Source organism: Delphinus delphis, chromosome 3, assembly GCF_949987515.2.
Source record: "Delphinus delphis chromosome 3, mDelDel1.2, whole genome shotgun sequence".
NCBI lineage: Eukaryota > Metazoa > Chordata > Mammalia > Artiodactyla > Delphinidae > Delphinus > Delphinus delphis.
In genome coordinates, this window is record NC_082685.1 from 86,345,428 (window position 1) to 86,367,247 (window position 21,820).

Here is a 21,820-nt window from a genome sequence, read left to right on the forward strand (position 1 = left end):
TGAAGTGGTCTGACAATAATACTACTAAACAATAGTTAAGCCTCTGTGCACAGTGAGCAGTTACCTGTGGAAAGATAAATTACCAGCCTATAAGCAGAAAAAGTTCCCAATATGTGTACACCATGTTAAAAATGTGTTGTTAGTCTTTTAATGACTGAAATCAGGTTCACTTCAGTGTGGGGTTAGAAAAAATAGATTCGTATTTGGAGTTTTATTACATGTATAGATTTAAAATTGAATTTAAATGGTGAAAATGGAAAAAAAAAAAAAGTCTTGTAAGATGCCTTAGCGTATAAGAAAGAGTGCCAGAAAGGAAAATAGAGACTAGTCAGCAACTTCCTTAGAGTTCCAGAGAATAACCTTTGAATTCATACTAATTAGCTTCAAAGGTCCTGGAAAATTTGACCTCAGTAACTGCCCTGTTGAACTTTGCTAAGCATGAATAGCAATTTAATTCTCTGGTTGGCTGGTAAGGACACGACAAGCTATGTGAAGAATTTCTCATTTACTAAGAAATTTCCTTATGGTACAAAATAAGGAAATTTGTCAATCTTTTAAAATATTATGCTTGATGTTATCAAAACAAGACACACTGCGTCATGTCTTTTTTTTTTTTTTTTTTTTGCATTTTAGGGTTAATTCTTCTGATACGGCTTCTCTTTATGAGTTTATTTGCATTCTGGTGACATGCAAAGTTCATCGTATAAATCTGTCTCTAGAATTACCTTTTCTCTCAGACCACAGGTTGAAGCATATTCCTCCAACCTCAAGCTTCAGTGGAAATGAATACACAGTACAAATGGTGTATCTAATGCCAAAGACAGTAGAAATAATGTCAAACTGTGGTCATTGACTATTTTATTTTTTTGCTCATATTACTCCAAGTGTAGGAATTTACCTCATTCTCTCTAGTTTCTATTTTCTACAAAAGTTCTTAGAGTATAAAGCAAAAGTTAGTTGTTTTATTGGAAAAAGACCATTAAGAAATATCATTTATTCGGCTGGCCCACAGATTTTCTCAGAATATTTGGTAGCAGAAACACATATCCTTGTGGCTTACATTTAGTCATGGTTGAAAATTTTAAATATGACAAATTCTTCATTTTGAAGACTAACGGTTGATAGAAGGCCAACTACTTCAACTTCAAAGACAAGGACAACAGCCAGTAGTAATTGTTGCTAAATACATTAGATGTATCTCTTATCCCAAGTGAGTCATATCTGCCTGGTAGGGGCTTTCTCAGGGACGTTATTATAGAGCAATGTATTGAATTCTTTATTCTGACTCATCCCAGGGAACACAGTTATACTGATGAGACTTTGATCAGGGCATCAGCTAGTAGCCTCACTAGATACTAGGTTCTAATGCCCATGGCGTTACCCACTTAACAATTGGATAGTATTTTTTACTTTTATCTGTGGAACAAATTCCCTCCAAGTATATATTGTGGACTTCTTATGCCTTTGAAAAAACTTATATACCAAATATAAATATTCCTCTCTGGGCAAGAGTAGATTTTGCTGAGCTGGTGTCTATAACTATACAGGGTCTGCACAGCTATTATCCCTTAATGCACCAAGTGGTAATAACTCAGTCAGCTCTGTGCTTTCTAAACCAATCCTCAAACCACTCTATCAATTTTTGTGTGTGACTGTTGTTAGTTCCTCTTGCTTGCTAAAATCACATGCTTTTCACTGCATCTAGGTCCCAAAGTAGGTACTGTTTGTTATATCTGCAGAGAGATTTAAATTATTGGTTATCAATACTCCACAGTTGTTATTGCTAAGGAATGAGATTTTTTTATTGTCAGATTAGTTCTTCCAGACATCAACCAGCAAATTTCGAAGAAGTTGCTATACATTTCAACACTCTAGGGACTTTCTTCTCTCTCTAATCAACATACCACTATATAACCGAAAACACCTCTGGAACTCTACCTAATATTTACAATGTGAAAGTGGGCTTTTTAAAGAAAAATAGCATAAGTAGCTCTTGATTTTATGATTAACCTCGTCAGGAAACATCATAAAGATCAGGATAAACTCTTACCCCTAAAACTTTACCCCTGTATACATCTTCCTTTTCTCAATATTTAGTAGTTAAGCACACAAAGTGGGCTAGGCAGGTAAATTATTGAATCTTTGCTATGTTCTGGGAATTAAAAAGATAACAAAGACAGATGTCTGGACTTTTGTTAGAGAAAACTGGAATGTAAACAAAACAATTCCATATCTGTGTTAACTACTGTGAGAGAGATATGTAAGAGACACAGTGAGTTGTTGGTGTTGGTGTTTTGTTTTTAACACAGGGAATAAGCCATTTTACCTGGGGATAGTGGAAGGATCAACAGAAGTTATTAGAAAAGGTGTTTGACTTAGACCTTGAAGAATTTTGCCAGGTGGAGGAGATGGAGAAATACTCTAGCCAAAGGGAAATTGATTTGAAAAGGCACAGAGTCAGGAGAATACATGCCTTTTTTTCCTTCATGTTAGTAAAACTTCTCTTTCCGTGTGATTTAATCTTCAGGGTAACAAATGTCATTTAGAATCCCCCACTGGGTATATAGGTTAGGTTACAAAGGTGAAGCGTACTGTTGTTGCTAAAAAAAAAAAAAATTAAAAGAGGCATGTTGAGATTGAATTTTATGCCTGGATTGTAATGTACTCTAAAGAGTATTTTTATGCTAGGAAGAAATATATAGCCGATATTTCTGAGGTAGGGATAGATATCTTGGGGAGTGAGGGGTCACAACTTCAATTAATTGATAAATTTAAAAAATCAGAATAGTCCTGTTAGTCCACAAGAAACATTATTCACTCAAAAAATTTCCCAAATTTTGTTTTTTATAACTGTAACAAGGTAGATAAATAATAAATACCCGTTCCCTGGAAAAAATATTAGATCACCATTTTGATAACATGTTTGAGATGTCCTCCATCAATATGGCAAGAATTGAAATAATGTAAAATGTTGCATTCTTTGTAATATGAACTGGGTAGCTGAGGTGGCTGGTGCGTGGAGAACAACATGACTATATAAAAATAATTTTATTATTTGTCTTAATTTCTATACCAATAAGGGAATTGTCATTGCATTGTTGTTATAATTATAGCCTTTTTGAAGAGGCAAGGTGTTGAAAAGAAATGTAATGTGGTGAATAAATGCCTGAAAAAAAGCCAAAGCCTATGGGCATGTACCTTGTTGATTACTCTTGAGATTTATGTATATGAAGAGGTACTTTACAATTGTAACATCAATGCAATAGTTTCTAGTAGGCTCAAATTCTTATGAGGTTAATTACTCAACAAAAATGTCCTTTTCCTGTTCATAAGCTTGTATCTTCATTTCTGTCCACAAGCCCTTTCTTATTTCTTCCATGTTGTTAAAACTGATTTTCTTTAACATTCTCCTACGACACAGATCAACAAGGGAATCAATTCTATTAAAGGAGATCTTCAGAATGAAATCAACTGTGGAATGTTTTACAAATGTGGTTCAATAAACTCCATATAATTTCAAAAGAAAATGATGCATACAAGAGCATCTTGGGAATTAGCATAAAAAACACTTTCACTTAGACTCATGCAAGAAGGACCTTTGGGAGAATAGGACTACTTTTAAATAGCCTGATGGAAAAAAAAAATCTCTTACTAGGGTTCTAAAGAACAAAATTTGCATATTAATAGAAGATTAAAGTGCCTATCAAGTATTCTGAAGCAGTTACTTTCTCTTGTCTATTTTGTTCCTCGCATAAACATCTTTCATAATAAAAAGAAACGTGTGCCTTTGCTGCTATTTCAATGAGTCTCCAAGATTTCCTATTAGAATAGGACAGATTTTTAAAATGTCTAAAACCCTCGAATAAAGCTCTTTGTATTTTTATTTATTAACACAATGAAAGGGTTACTTTTAGGAAAAAAAATAGAACACTAGAAGAAAGGACGTATCAGAAAATGTTCATAAGGAAGACTCCCTGCACAAAAAAAAAAAAAAAGAAAAAAATACACATAACTAAAAAGCAAAGTAAAAACTCAAAACCTCTTGTAGTGAATAATATATACTTCAAAAATGAATTTTAGGTGTAGTGACAGCAGAAAGGATAAAATATATAAAAAGAGACTTTTATGTGTGGAAAAAAGTTTTGTGGCAATTCTGAGTCCACTGTGCTCAAAATACAAATTATTGCTACATATTTCCCATGTTCATTCCTGATAATGTTGTGGGGTACTCTGTAATGAAAGGTAGGTGTTGTTCCATATAATGCTTCATAAAATTTCAAATTTAGAAATATACTTGACATAGAAAATATAGATCAAAATCAAGGTAAAAATTCATAATGTAAGAGAATTGTTGTATGTGCCAAGTTTTAGGCAGGAAACAAATAGAATATTTATTTAACAACAAGAGAGGTGGGGAGTGAGAATACAATCCTTCCTCCCCCCTTCACCGCCCCCCCCCAAGCCACTTCTGCTTATTTTGGTTTCAGAGCTGCCTTCAAGTTGAAAGACTTGAGAGTATGCCTTTCTACGGCTTTATCTGTAGTTTGACAAGGAGCAGACATACTCAGTCATACGGAACACAGATTTTTTTTTCATTGATTTTAATATAAACGACTGCTATTTTTCAGATATAGTTTCTAAGCCGGACAATTTATTTTTTAAAGAATAGCATCTTTCTCTCTCTTCAATTAAGAATGTGTGGGATAAAAATGAATCATAGGTGGATTAGATTTTCACACTCTCTCAGGGTCTTAAATGTGAAATAACCATTTCCATGATGATTAGGCTGGTATTCCTTTTCTATGCATGTATTATACGCACCCTCAGCTTGAAAATGATACATCTGACAACGGACTTTTGTGTGCCTTTTTGGTCTAGCTGTCCTGCTTTCGGTTCCTAGGCCTTTCTAACCCCGATGACAAAGAAGCACAGAAAAGTATGGGGACTTACAGCTATGAGAGCTTTGGAAAACTCATCTCACATGAAGTGCTCCTTTCTCTCACTTTGAAGATGCTCAGCTTTGCTTGAAGCCAGAGCCAGGACATTCCCCAGCCCCGACCTTAGCGACTTGTCACCACTGTACATGGGCTATCAACACTGAACAGCAGCTCCAAGTTTTGGCTGAATCTCAAGGTTCCCAAGTATCTTTTTTTTTTTATTGTTGTTGTTCCTTTGTTCTTGCTTATCTAGTTTTAGTCCTTGAACTCTCCTATCCTACCTTAAGTATCCTAGTATGTTCTCTGGTTTTGTGACATTTTTCTTTTAAGCCCTTTTTGATGCAAGGTGTTTCCAACTATGCTGCCTTAAAAAATAAAATAAAATAAAAATTAAGACACCTGGAGGAAGAAGTTTCCTGAAGAGATATTTCTTACTGTTTCTTTCTTTCTCACCATGAGTTCTGTTGAGAGATGGATATAGTAGAGGCGATATCAGTATTTTTAAGAGAAACCTTTCTATGATAAGTGTTTCTTGCCAAGAATCTGAAGACTTGGAAACCATTGTAAATCCCTATTGAAAAGGAGATTTTGCCAGTATTATTAGATGGAAAGAAAACAAAATGACACACCAAAGATGACCCTTACTTTTTCAAATTGCTCAGTGGCAGATTTTAATATATTCATAAATTTTACTTTGAAAACAATCCCCATTATTTCTTTATGAATTGGGTGAGTGAATTACAAAATTAAATGTCAAGAAATAGTAATAACTTGAAGGGGGTCAAAAAGTACAAACTTCCAGTTATAAGATAAATAAGTCATGGGGATATAATGTCCAGCATGGTGACTATAGTTAATAGTACTGCATTGCATATTTGCAAGTTGCTAAGAGAGTAGACCTTAAAAGTTCTCATCACAAGAAAATAAATTGTAACTATGTGTGGTGACAGATGTTAACTAGTTTTATAGTGAATGATCATTTTGCAGTACATACAAATATTAAACCATTATGTTATATAGCTGAAACTAATATAACACTATAAGTCAGCTATACCTCAATTTAAAAAAAGGAAATAGTATTAACTCTATTGTGAAAAGAAAAATATGATTACAAGCCTGATGTAATTATTTTTGCAAACATCTCAGATGACCTCCTAAATACCAAGGCCATTAGATTTGATTTGCATCTTAATGTGGATTTAATTCTATTGACCACTGCCATTGGCTTGAAATTCTCCTTCTTTGCCTTTCGAGACATCTTTTATCCTGATAAGTTTTCCCTCTCTGGTTGCTCCTTATTTTTCTTGACTTTTACACTGACTATCACTAAGAGGACAATGACTATTGCTAACATTAGCTATTGTGTTTTATTGAGCACTTCCTGCCATTGTGAAGACATTTTAGAATCCTATGAAGCAGGTATTAGTTCTTAAAAAAAATGTGGAAAGGGCATCGTAGAGAGTTTGAATAACTTACCAAAGGCCACATAGGTGGTGACTGACAGATTTTCACTTAGTTCTGCCTGACTCCAAAGTTCACCTCTTGACTAACATGCAGCAATTCCTACCACGTCACCTGCAGCCTGTCTGGTAACCGCTGGAGGTTCTCCAGGGCTCTCTTATAGGCTTTCTTATTTTCTTACGCTACATTATCCATAGGTAATTTCATGCAGTCATTGATTTTAACTTTCTCCAGTATGTTGCTGGATTTTAAATCTAGAGTTCTACCAGACTTACCATATGCCCCCTGTACCATTTTTCCTGCCCATTGGGCATATCCATCTAGAGGTTCCAAAAAACTACAAAACAAAAAATAAAAACCCTGGAGTTTAAAATCTTGTCTTTAAAGTCTGCTACTTTGCCTGAATTTCCCAATTTAAAAAATAATGATAATGGTTACCCAAGTAAATTCCTTCATTTTTTCCAGTCCAATAGATTATGGAATCCTATAAATTCTCCTTACCATTTCCCACTAAGTATTATCTGGCTTTCCTCCCCACATCTACTCCCCTGGTTCTGATTCTCTTTATTGCAGGACTGGACTTCTTAATAGTTTTATTGCTATAATATAAAGCAATGTAGTAAAATTGTAGAAAATCTTGGAAACAAAAAAAATTAAAGAAAAGAAATCTAAAATTACTTATAATCTTCTTGTCCATAGAAAACTACCATGCATATTCAGTACATTTCCTTCTAGCCCTTTCTGTTGTTGCACATTAAAAATATTGGTTCTTCAGACTTGTGGTTGCCAGGGGAAAGTGGGGGTGGGGGACAGATGAATTGGGAGGAGTTTGGTATTAGCAGATGCAAACTGTTATATATAGAATGGATAAACAATGAGATCCTACTGTAAAGCACAGGTAACTATATTCAATATCCTGTGATAAACCGTAATGGAAAAGAATATGAAAAATAATTTTTATATATATGCATAACTGAATCACTTTGCTGTACAGCAGAAATTAACACAACATTGTAAATCAACTCTACTTCAATAAAATAAATTTTAAAAATATATAGGTTCTTACTCTACATACTACATTATAATTTCTTTTACTCAATGTCATTAAAAGTTTCCCACATAATGATATTTTTCTACTATATGATATCTAATGTCTGCTTGGGATTTCTGATCAGTCCTCTATTGTCAGATAAACAAAGTGTCGATTAATCTTACATGCATTTAAATCAGAGTGCACACTTTTTATTGACTTCTTAGGATACATTTCCAAAGGAATAAGCAAATTTATGCTTTGTTTTTTAAAAATAAAATATTTTCTTATAATCAAATCAATAGGCATTGATTTTAACTAAATCAGAAAATATATACAATTGAAAAAAGAGAATAACCTATTGTCACAAAATCCAAGTAAAAGGTCACTTTGACTTTTCCTCCACTATACTTCTCTGAAACAGGTCATAAAAACCTCATGTGAGAGTTATATGCAAAACTTGGTACATATAGTTTTGCAAACTTTGTCTACATCTGTATATATGACAAATGAAATCATTCGTATATACTGTTTTTTAAAATTCTTTTCACGTCTATATATAACTTCATTAAAAACATTAGTTTGTAGGATGATTCTTAATGGCTAAATCATACATAGTTGTGTGGCTATAGCTTATTCTTTAATAAACTCGTTACTGTTGAACATTAATGATGTTTGCAAATTTTAATTGTTATAATTAATATTTTTAATACCTAGATCTTTGCAGAAAACTTTGTGCTCATTTTCTTCATTATTTCTTTAACATGATTTCTGAAATTGGAATCACTAAGTCAAAAGGTAAAAATATTTTTTAAGACTTGTGATAAATATTTCCAATTTTACCTCCAAAATGTTTTAAATAATTTATTTCAGCAATACGAAGGACTATTTTTCTGTTCCCTTAACAAAACTGATTAATTTCCTTTCTTTTAGTTATTTTTTCTTTTTTTAGCCAAACATATGGAATATTTCAGTAATTTTAAATATGAATTAATTTTTTACTAATTAGGTTGAACATTTTCCACATGGTAATTGGAAAATATTTCTTCTTTTGTTCTAATATGTTATATTTATCCTTTAAAAATTGTATTTGCAAGTGCTCTTGAAATATTAAATAAGTGCTATTAAAAATAATACAAATACTTTTTTTCAAGTTTGTCTTGATGGAGTTCAGGACACACAATCCCAAAATATGGCACCCTGGCATATTGAATATTTTAAGCTGAAGGAGTTGGAGAAAATGGCAGAAGCAGGAAGGACACTTTGCCATTTCCCCCATCATCCTCCACTGAACAGGTCATAAAACCCTCGTGTGAAAGTTTCTCTCAGTTTACTCCTCTTACCTCATACTCCTTAAGCTATCATATTTCTACACAACTGCCCGCTCTACATCAAATCTAGCAAAAAACAGTTTAGTTTCTTTGGTCAGTTTCTTTGGGTCTTCATTTTCTTATGAAAGCGCCCGTGTTATATAAAACTCATACAGAATAAATTTATATGCTATTCTTCTGTTAATTGGTCTTTGTTAAATTTTCAGACCCAACCAGGGACCCTAAGAGTGTCGAGGAAAACTTTTTTCTCTCCTACAGTCTCAAGTTTCTTAATTCTGTTGATTGTGTTTGATAATGTAGATTAAGTAAAAATATTATCAATCAATTCAAATTTATTTTCATTTCTGTTTTCCTTTTTAAAAAAATCCATAGGAAGTCTTCTTTCTACAAACTGAGACAGATAAATGCTCACATTTTAATTTTTGGCTTAAAATGTATAAAATATTCATAAAGTATTATAAGAATATAAGACTATGAATAGCCAGATATTTTACTTTATTTACAAGCTAACAAGTTAGCCTACCACAGTTTGATGGATAATGTCAGAAGACACAAGACACCTTGGGTCAGAAATGAAAACACTATATGAATCACAGCAATGGCAGAAGCCAAGATATCAGCATTATTTTTGTGCCAGATATTTGAACCTTAATGCCCACAGGGCAACACAAAGAGAGGCAGATGATACCTATATATGCAGTTGGCTGCATTACAAGAAAAGAAATCTGAGTTTAGGGATTCTGAGTCTTTTATAATGGACAGTAAATGGGCTTGCCCCTTGCTGTGGAGGCAGACATATATTCCAAGGCTATAAGCAAAACTCTCCTTTATAGAGGAGATACTATCTCTATATTCCAAAGCTATTTGTTATACAAATATATTTTACAAGACAGTTTGGAACAAAGGTCAGCCGGAGCCTTGCTTGAAAGATGAGTTAAAATGAACGACCCATAGACAATTGTCTCCCAATGAAAGAAAGTGGTTAATAATCAGCAGAGACATAACAGCATGGAATGAAAAATAAAATCCATTCCTCTACCTCTTTTGTCCACAGATCTCAATCTTCAAACAAAATCATTTTGGTCATTTAGACTTTTAGTTTTTCTCATAGTTACTTCCATATTTCTAAATAATATCTTTATATTGTGTATTAATTATAATAGTCTAGGTTATGCTGCAGTTACAAACTGACAAATCCCAATGGATTTAAAAAAAAAAGTCTGGGCATATCGTCTGTAAAGGAAGGCAGCTTTATTTTTCCCTTTCTAATATTTTTATGTCTTTTATTTCTTTTTGTTGCCTTATTAGTGACTATAACCTCCACTACAATGTTAAATAGATGTTAAATAGATGGGGTGAGAATGGATATCTTTGTTCTGTGCCCAAACACAGGATGGAAATGTTCAAGATATCCATATTTTTATACGAAGTAAGCTGTAGCGAATAGGTTTTAAATATGTCAAATGCTTTTCTGCATCTGTGGAGAAGATAGTATGATTGCTTTTCTTTGTTATTTTTTTTAAACAATGGAGAATTATATTGATTTTCAAATGTGGAACCAACCTTACATTCCAGGGCTAAATTTTCATCTAAGTTTTAAATTTTATTTGCATAAAAAATTATTTATAACATGTTATTTTAATCCATTTATTTTAATACTGGCAATCTGTGTTTTCTCTACTGTTTTTCTGTTTGTTTTATCATGTGTTTTTTTTTTCTTTTTCTGTCCCTTTCTGTACGTGTATGTGTGAGTTTATATTCGAAAAATATTTTTCACCTTTGTTATATTTGACAGATTTAGCAAACAGTATACAGAATGTTTGGTTAAATTTTGAATTTCAGATAAAAAATGAAATTTGTTTTAGTATAAGTATGTCACATGTAAATTTTTCTTTCATCTTAGTGTTGTTTTCTCTTTCCACATTCAATATTTTGAATATATTCATCCAGTGTTTATCTAAAATTCATAGATAATTGGGCATCCCTGTATTTTATCTGGCAACCCTCTAGAGTTGTTTTGTGAGGCTTGGGTGTAAGAGTGACCTTACAGAGAAGTTTTATATTGGATACTATATTGATTGAGATGTATGGGATTCAAAAGTCCTGGTTTAGTTTTTAATCTTAGTTTCTTAGGTTGGGGTTCCTGAACAAAGATGGTTTAAGTTGGTATCCCACAATCATATTTGAACTATGCATTGGTTATTATATTTCTCACAGATTATTTTTTTCTTTTTTCTTCTTTTTTTTTTGCGGTACGTGGGCCTCTCACTGTTGTGGCCTCTCCCGTTGCGGAGCACAGGCTCAGCGGCCATGGCTCACAGGCCTAGCCGCTCCGCGGCATGTGGGATCTTCCCGGACTGAGGCATGAACCCGTGTCCCCTGCGTCGGCAGGTGGACTCTCAACCAACTGCGCCACCAGGGAAGCCCCTATTTTTTCTTTTTTACTTTCCACATGTGGCTTTGCCAGCTTCCTGGCCTTTTTCCCTTGATTGGTGAACTATGGTCTATTTATGGGACTTAACTACGGTACCCTGATACATGCTTCCAGAGTCTATGTCCCCTGCCTCTGAATGGGTTTTGGAGCTCAAGCTGCCAACACTCAGCCTTATTCTGTGTGGAGACTTGGCCTGTACTCCTGTAGCATCATTGCACAGACTGTCTTCTACCTTATTTTTGCCTTCATCTCTGACTCCTGAGTATTTACCTTTATTTCTTTCAAAAGTTTGTTTTCTATTAAGCATTCTTATGTATTTAGTAAAAGAAAAAACCCGTCAATGCCAGCCTACCATATGCTGTGGTATTTTTTTTCTAAGCCTTGGTTTTCTCATTATTATTGAACATAATAATAGTACTTCCTTTATAAAGTCAAAATTCACAAGATAATTAATACAGGGAAGTCATATAATGTCTGGCACATAGAATGTAACTGATAAATTAATCAGGTTTCTCTTACATTCTTAAACTTTTCTTCTATTTCAGTGTATTTTTTTCCTTTTCAATACCTTTCACAACTGTTTTTTTTTTGGCCACACCTCACGGCACACGGGATCTTAGTTCCCTGACTAGGGATCGAACACGTGATCCCTGCAGTGGAAGCGTGGAATCTTAAGCACTGTACAGCCAGGCAAGTCCCGCCTTTTGCAATTATTAATTCTGCTTTGGAACTATTAGTTTTCTTACATTCTTGCCACATTTCATTCCTCTCTTTTTTCAAAAAATTCTCCTTGCCCTTCAGCCTGTTATCTTTTTCTATTTTATAGTTAATCTTTGTTTCAGAGGGCAAATATTTTCTTGAATTTAAAGAGAGCATTTGCTCTCTTTAATTCCTTAGTAAATGTTTTCCCAAAGAAGATTTTCTTTCTTTTTAGTGCAATATTTTTTTCTTTTTTTTTTTTTTGCTTTTTGTTTGTTTGTTATAAACATCTTTACCCAGTTGTGTGTGGATTTCATTTCTATTAATTTATTTTTGATTTGCTTTGTGCAAGCTTCCTTCCTAATCTCTGAAGAACAATGGCCAGATCTTCATAGTCAGTTTTCTGCTGGCTTGATCTTCTCTCTAGGCTTCTATCTTGCAATGCCAATAAAAAGCTCCACTGTGGTTTTGTTTTGTTTTTGTGTAGTAGGTATAGTTACCCCTATCTATTCAGGTAACTTTGCCTGCATTGTTTTCCTCTACAAAAAAGGAGATACTGTGTGCTCAAAGTCAGCTTTTAGAATTCACTGGACAGCTACGAAGTATAGACCACACAGAGAGAGAAAACACATTTTTTTCTACTGGTTATACTCTTTAGTTTCATAATTGTGTTAATGCAACAAGTTGAATTCACATAAAATACTAACATAAACTATGTAATTTCTGTCAAACTATCTCATCCTATTTACTTTGACTTTCTATCTCTCTGGCCCATAAAACCAAAAGTATCAAAAAACGGGGAAAAGGGGTGAACAATGCTATGACTCTACTATCTTAATTCCCATGTGGTTATCTTCAGTCTTTAATTTCCCATGTAACAGGTTAGATGGAGAAATGCTATATTCTTCTTTTGGCACCTCTTTATATATTTCTTGATTTACATTTATTTTTTTCTTCTTTTCTGTCACTTTTTCTAGACATACGTTAAATTGTGCCATTAAAGGAGATTAGTGTCATTATTTAAACATTTTAAAATTACATTTAAATCAGTTCAATATCTGAACTGTACCAGTTTTATTTCACTATTTTGATCATGCCAACTAATATTGTTAGCTAAAGAACTATGGAAGTAGAGATATAAAAAGGTTTAACTTCTACAGTTCACTTGTATTTTCTTTGTTAAAATTTATATTTTAGATATCTCAGTGCCAATGTAGAAAGTAAAAAAAAATACAGAATTTGGAATGTACGGAATATCACAAAGAAGAAAATTTCCATCCGTAATTCTTCAAGCCCAAAGTTATCTCCATATAGCCATTTCATCTATTTCCATGAACTGGCATACATTTATATTTCTGCAAAAAATTAGAACATTTTATGATATTTTTATATAACTGTTTCTTACACTAATAAGATACTACCAATTTTTTAAATGTCATTAAGTGCTTCTTTTTTGACATTATTTTAAATGGAGGCATGGTATTTCATTTAACCAATTTCATATTGAGGATATTTTAGGCTCTTTCCATATTTTTTGCCATTTTAAACAAAACTATCATGGACATTGTTTTTTATACACAGTTGTAATTCTTTCTTTATGTCAAATTTTGAGAAATGGAATTGCTGGATCAAAGGAGATGTACACATATAAGACTTTTGCTATGTACTGCTTTATTGTCCTATTAGAGGGTGCATCAACCTCTACTCCCACAAGCAACTTAGTGCTAACTTTTAAAAGTATGCTATAACGTTTTCAATGTAGAAAATGGTGCTGGTGACTTTAGAGCTACTCTTTAGTAGATTCGCAAGGAAAATCTCAGTTGGATATAAAGAAGTTCCGCTTTTCCAACTACATTTCCAGTTCTAGCAAGAATGGGATGGGTAAGGGTGTTTACTCCTTATTTTATTTTTCTTGCTATGTGTAGCTCACAGTCCTTGCAGTTGGGAGGAATACAAAGCATATTATATTGTTGCTTTCCTTACAAGCTCACTCAGTAGAATAAATGTACACATGTAATATGTTAGACAGAAATTTAGATCAATATTTGATTAGAGCCTAATTTTTTTTTCTAACAATAACACTATATGAATTCTAGAATATTGAAAGATTCTTGTGGCCCAAAGTGAATGGACAAAGGCAGAGGGGTCATTTTATGGAGTTTAACTGCTTCTTGAAAGCTGAATTGATTTCGGGCTTGGTGGAGGTAGGTCCAGAGATGGGCTTACTATGAGCAAATCTTCAAAAATGGGATATGGGCAAGGCAGATTGGTAAGGAAAGAGGGAAAGGAACTAACAATTACAGATTTCCTATTATGTGCTGATGTCTATGCCAGGCACTTTATTCAAAACCACCACCATATTAGTATTATTATTCCCATTTTACTGGATTGCAGTGAGGTTTGATTATTTTTTTTGCCCAGGCATATCTGCTTATGACTCACAAAGGGTTATGTATTCAGATAAATGGTTTGCCTTAACTACTGCCCAGTTTGTATGTGATTAGGTACTGGTTTTATTACTGGGTTTCTTCTTCAGAGCCATCTGGGTTGAGTTTTTCTGTTCACAGCAAAGTTCAGTAATCCCAATTTTGTGACACTTAAATAAGAGGGCACATAATTTAAAGTATGAAATATTACATGAGACATGTTGTATCCATTATATGAATATAAGATACCAGCTGTGGCCTTGGGGAGTTTTGTGTTTCTTGGAGCAGTTAATGCTTCTTGTGTCATAATTGCATGGTCATCATGAGTCTGGCATCCCGGCACATGAATGGTGCCAAGGGTAGGAAATTAGAAATTGGTGCTGTAATGCTGAGGTGACATGTCTCTACAGAACTAGGAGATAATAATGAGGTTCTTTATTTGAGTCACATTTATAGTTTTGGCAAAACTGGAAGGTTGTCACTTAATACGACCAGTAGCAAAGTAAGCATTGACCAATCTAAGCATGTGATATAATTATGCCTCCCATCAGGAGGAAGAAGTGAGGTGGAAGGAGAGTCAGCAGCTGGCTTGACTCCAGGCAGCAGGGCAAGTCTAGATTATTTGTCTTAACTGCAATAAGAGCCAGGACATTTCCCCCCAGTTGAAGTGTCAAGTGCAGGGTGGATGTCTTAGCTATTACTCATAGCCAAACCAATATGTGTGGAAACAAGCTAGGTTAATGATGCCAGAATCACAAAACTATTTTTGGTATAAGCCAGGATTCAAACCAAAGTTTTGGTAGTGCCATACTTTTTTCATCCATTGTGCTTTCTGTGAGAAGTGCAGCCTGGCTGTCACAAAACAACTTTGTTTGAGAATTTAGGGAGATAATGTAGGAAGGTTAAGCTAGGGCCAAATTAAGGAGATCTTAAAATGTTAAGTTGGAATTTCGTAGACCCTTCTCTTCTTATTGTGATGCTCCCAGTTTAATATCACATTGTTCTATTTCCCAACATGCTTGATCATAAAAATCACATAGGGCGTTTGTTAAACAGATTTCCTGGCTCTTCCGGAAATTCTGATTTGGAGTGTATGGGGAGGACCCTGGAACCTAAACCTTTAAAGTGAGCTTTAAGTTATTCTTTGGAGAGTATGTTTGAACAACCTGCCAAGTGTCTCTCTTCCTAGTGGGAATATGCTCCATCTTTTATTTGGATAAGTAATCATTTATTGAGCAGTTCCTGAGAGGGAGGTGCTGTGGAGGTTCAGAGAGGAATAAAGTTGGATCCCTGCCTTTAAGAAGTTTCCTTTAGTAATTGAAAGATATCTCTAGCATCTCTCTGAACTACTTGTAATTACATAGCCATCTTATTAAGAGACCTCCTTATGATTCAATTCTCTGGTTTTATGAAAAAATACATTTAAAAGTACTGATTACTAAACACTTGGTTTAAAAAAAAATTACGATGTCTTTTTCCTTGGCTTTGCATGTTTTCTGTATTTAATCTGGATTTACATTGTTCTGAATATAAAATTATTTTTATTAAATGTGTAATCATAATATTTATGCTTCTATGTTAGTTTTTGATTTGAGATACATAATTCTCTGAATTACTAAAGAAAGGCTTAATTTCACTCAGAAATGGAAAGTTTCTATTGCTTATCTTTGTAACCAAGCTACTTGATATTCAAAATTTCAGTTTGGGAAGTATTTTAAAAAGTGAGGAATATTTGAATTTTAAATTGAAAACCTTGGCACCAAAGCTCTTAACCCTTGATTATACAGAAAATATATAGCCCTCAAACTTCTGTGTTTCCATGCTAACCCAACCCTGTAAGCGTATCACAGCCTCAGGTTTCCACAGAATGCATTCATTGGGGAAATTCCCACTGAGCTAAAAGAGTCCCCAGATGGAATACAAATCACCATTAAGATTGTGTCCACACATGCAAAATTAAATGAAAAATTGTGGTAATTACATGAATATTCCAAGGCCCAAACAGCCTTGCTTGAAATAGTCAGATAATTGAGGCAATAAACATAGATTCTAGTAATTAGAAGAGACTCACAAATCCTCTAATCTGCTTCATTTCATAGAGGAAAAGCTGACAGCTCCCTTTTTTTAAAAAACCATAAGCCAAAAATGTACCTTTGCCTGAATTTATGGCTACTTCATGCAAAACCTTATTTTTAACCTAAATTATCTGGATAAATTTCTCACGTTTTACTTCATTTTGTTTAAGGTCTTGGCCTTAACTCCCTCTTTTATATCTGACATCTACAGCTTCTCTTGGGTATCTGCAGCCTGAATTGGGAACACTGTTTTTCTATCTTGAGAAACTGTGAAGCTTAGACTGGGCACAACTGAATATAGTGTGTCATGTGATTCGGATCCCTGGGTGTTAAACATCTTACCTTTGAAACTTGTTATGTTCTCGGCATTCACCTTCACTCTCTTGATTTGAGCACCTTCCAGTTTATTCTTGACTACTGGCTTCTCTGTTCTATTTAGTTCAGTCTAATAGTCTTTTTTTTTTTCTTCCAAAGGACAAGAACTAATGCTCTAATTTAGAGAACTCAAATACCATTTTTTGCCCATTCTTCATCAGAGATTGCACTATTCAAGCACTTTGCTTTTTTTTAGATGAATGCCCTAATTTGTTCCTGTTATACAGATGGAGAAATCTTAGTTCTATATTAAAAGGTCTCATTACCATCCTCAGACACCTTAGAATATGGAATAGAAAGAAAGTAGCATTATATGAACAAATAGTCTTTGACTTTATAAATGAAAGCCCATAAAAGAGGAGGTTGAAATTAGCTTTTTTTGAATAGATAATCATAGGCAACCTCCAAAGGTAACCTAAATCATACCTCTGTGTCCAAATATGGCTAAATATGAAATCACAATTTGCTAATTTTTTGCAAATAATGATATGAAGGAGTATTTGGAAACCAAATGTGCTGATAAGTAAATGCAGGCAATGTTTAAGGTACCCTTAGTAAACAGATAACCAAAGAAGTTCAGAAGCATGCAAAACATATTCTAAATTATTAAAATCTATTTTCTTGGCATCAGATTTAGCATGAGGATGAAATTTTTGTTTAGCATTAGAACATAATGTGAAAATTAGGACATGTTTTGCTAAAAACAAATTAAAATATATTTCACCTGATAACAAGCTAGGTTTGTTTCATTAAATCTAGATAGGAACTAAGAACATTTAGAGCTCTTCTCAGTAGTTTCCAGTCTTAGAGGCAGATCACTGAATGGCAATGAAGGACCAATTATACTTCATATGAGGGGAGAAAAACAGGCAGAATAAAAACTTACTGCTCTTTTTTTTTTTTTTTGTGGTACGCGGGCCTCTCAGTGTTGTGGCCTCTCCCGTTCCGGAGCGCAGGCTCCGGATGCGCAGGCTCGGTGAATGCGCAGGCTCAGCGGCCATGGCTCACGGGCCCAGCCGCTCCGCGGCATGTGGGGTCTTCCCAGACCGGGGCACGAACCTGTGTCCCCTGCATCAGCAGGCGGACTCTCAGCCACTGCGCCACCAGGGAAGCCCCTACTGCTCTTTTTTATTTGTTTAATATATGTTTAGACGATGTGAGCTATTAAAATGAGATCTCTAATATTCATCAAGGTTTATTTTTCCCTTATTTCATTTTTAAGTTGGAACATATCTGACATGAAGCAAAATGTGTAAGTTTGGGCAAATGCAGACATCCATGTAAGCCACATCTCTGTCAAGGTATAGTATATTTTTATCACTCAAGAAAATCTTTATGTCTCCTTGCTAGTCAGTTCCCCTCCCCAGCCCCAATACTAAATTGCTGTTTTGATTTTTATCACCATAGTTTAGTTATCTGTTCTAAAACGTTCTATAAATGGAATTACATGGTACATACTCTTTTGTGTCTGGCTTCATCCAGTGGTTGTGAGCACCAACCTGTACATTGTTATGCTGAGTAGTAGTCCATTGTTTGAATACACCACAATTTGTTTGTGATGGGCATTAAAAACAAAACAAAACAAAACAAAAAACCCTTTTGCTCTTATGAATGAAACTGCTATGATCATTTTTTATGTGCCTTGTTGGTTACGGATATTAGCTTTATTTCTTTGGGGTAAATTACCAGGAGTGAAATTACGAGGGTAGGTGCATTTTAACCGTATAAAAAACTTTCAAATAGTTTTTTAACGTGGTTGCATCGTTTTACATGTCTACCAACAATATATGAGTTCCATTTCCTCTTCATTTGTCATTCTCAATATTTTAATAGCCATTCTAGTGAGTATATAGGGGTATCTTAGTGTGGTTTAAATTTGTATTCTCTGATGTGTAATAATGTTGAGGTTTTATTGTTTGCTTACTGAACTGTAAAGTGTTCAAGTCTTTTATCCATTTTTTTCTTTGTCTTTAATTATTATTAAGTTGTTGAAATTCTTTACATATTCTGGATAAGAGCCCTTTTCCAAATAACTTTCCTAATCTGTGACTTGCCATTTACTATGATGAGCAGATTTTAACTTTTGGTGTAGTCAATTTCATCAGTTGTTTTCTTTTATGGTTAGTATTTTCTGTGCTTTGTATTAGAAAAAAAACTTTGTATAGCCAAGGTTTTGAAGATATTTTCTTTTGTTTCCTTCCCCAAGGTATTAGAGTTTTAGCTTTTATATTTACATCTATATTTTCCATTGAATTAATAACTTGTGTGAGATGGGGTCATTTCACTTTTTTCCCAGCACTGTTTGTCATAAAGTTTTCTTTCCCCATTAAATTGCTTTGGCACATTTGTCAAAAATCAAGTAGTCTCCTAAGTGTAGGTCCATTTCCAGAGTTTGTATTTGGTTCCTTTTATCTGTTCGTCTATCCATCTTTAGGCCAATACTACACTGATCTAATAACTATAGCTTTGTTTTAGTAAACACTGAAATCAGGTTTTGTAAATCCTCCAATTTATTCTTCTTTTTCAAGATTGATTTTTTTTTCCCTCTAGGTCCTTTACATTTCCATATATATTTTAGAAACAGCTTGTCAATTATGCAAAAAAGGCAAAGCAATCATGAATGAAAAAAAGGAAAACACTACTCCTTCTGCTATTATGAGTGATTCCCAGGCTGTTTCCATTTTAATAGAAATTGGTCAGAAAAGTCAAAATTAGTCAACATGGGTTTTTTTCCCTGTGTCTTTAATGAATGTTCTTACTAAAATTTTCTTGCCCAAAAGGAAAGAAAATTCTTGTAATAACTTCCTACAGCTTCCATATATAATCTAGAAAAATGGCCAGTTAATGAAAAAGAGCTCATTTAAACACTGATAATTGATTTGAAGTTAAAAACCTCCTGACACTACATCTATTTAGAACCACTGTTAGGTACGTTTCATTTTATATTTTAATTTTATCAAAGAAATTTTTTTCCTACTTATAGGAAATAATCTTAAAAATAATTTGACATTTTTCAAAAATATCATTTGTAAAGGACTGTAAATTAAAATGTTGTTAGACTTAGTGTAGCTCTATATAACCAATATAAAGCAAATTTAGGATGGCCCATACTGTAAGCTTTGACCAAGTTGTAAAGATTATTTTATCAATTTTTCTGTATTGTGTGACTATGCAGGTTTGCCTGGAAAAGCTTAAGTAGCAGGCACATTGGAACATCAATGTGGAATCCGATGAGCTTTATCTGTTCATGTTCTAATTCATGAGGACATGGGCTTGTAATAGTACACAGTTATATAAATAAAATCATTAAAATAGATTTTAGAGACTGTAACTTTCTTATTCACTGCTATATCTCACAGCGCCAGACATAATAGGAGCATGATGAGTACTTGTGGAATGAAAATATGAAATATCTGCCTTTACTGTTAATGTTCAGAGCTTAATCATTACTTGAAACTTATGAAGTAGTAGTTGGCATTGTTATTGTTGTTATTGCCATTCTGTTAATCTTGTTCAATCTAATTTTTCAGTTACCAGTACCCTGCAGAAATTTATGGTTCAACTTGGGAGAGGAGGCTTTGGAGGGCAGAAGAAGACATAGAATGAGGTCTGTATTGTCTGTCTGGTTCTGGATCAGTGTGTGACTAGGGGTAAATAAATTAACATGCTTGGATCTCTGTTTCTTCCCTTTATAACAAAATGTGTGGATGTCTTAGGTCATTTCTGGACTTAATATTTTATGAGACTGTGTTCTGGACCTATTATTTTATGTGTCTATAAATATTTCTCTGGAATTCCTGCAGGTGAACCATTGTAGTACCTCCATAGAACTGACTGACTTTGAGATTTATAATGAATAAAGGAGGAGGTGGACATTGACCATGATCACGCAAGCAGATTGCTTTTTTTGTGGTACGCGGGCCTCTCACCGCTGTGGCCTCTCCCGTTGCGGCGCACAGGCTCCGGACGCGCAGGCTCAGCGGCCATGGCTCACGGGCCTAGCCTCTCCGCAGCATGTGGGATCTTCCCAGACCGGGGCACGAATCTGTGTCCCCTGCATCGGCAGGCGGACTCTCAACCACTGCGCCACCAGGGAAGCCCAAGCAAATTGCTTTTTAGTTGTTATTTAGCGACCTTTAAAATTCCCTTAGTACTATTTGCTGCAGGTTGGAGCGCATGATGGAACTAACGACATGCATTTGTCATACCTGGAATGAATAGCAGTTCTCTGTCAAGTCTGAAAGTCAGTGAACTCACTTCAGGAGAAGCGTGTGTGACTGCAGAGTAAACACTATCCTGGTTGGTGCTGATAGCGGCTCACCCTCTTGGAAGAACACAGTTGCACTGCCTGTGAAGTTCTATAGAGAAACCAGAGCATTTGTTAGAGATGGAGAGTAGTGGCTGTGGAGTGTTCTTTACTACAATTTGATGAAAGTGAGGATTTTAACTGGATGAGGTGGTATTTAGCTACTAGGCACATTCTTTGCTAGTATTATTATTTCAGAGCTTTATTAAGTACCTTAATTAGGGCCATCAACAATCCTGTCACTGGAATAAAAATGCATGACAAAATACTGATTTCAATTTTGTGTGTCCTATACTGAAAATTGCTACTAATTTGATTTTTTGGTGCAAATTTCCTGGGGGTTCCAATTAAAAAAAATGTTTCTAAGACCCAACATTTTTGGAGATCTTTTCTTGCACTTGCCTAATTATTTTATATACATTAACTCATTGAGTTTTCATAACATTGATACAAGTTAGGTAAGAACTGAGGAAGTTTAGAGGAAGTAAGTTATTCAAAGTCTCACAGAGGAGTACACTGATTTCCTACCCAAAGACCTCTGAATCCAGAACCTGAGTTATGAATTACTAAGTTTCGTTTCTCTCTGTGGCTTCCTTCCATATGATGCCCTTGTTTGAGGCATATAACATGTGTGATTATAGCAGTTGCTCATGTGTGACATTCTGTGTCCCCACCTGGTTTCTGTGCAGCTGTGGTTATAAAGTGCCATTGCTAGTGTTGCACTTCAGGTTTGCACCACTGAATCC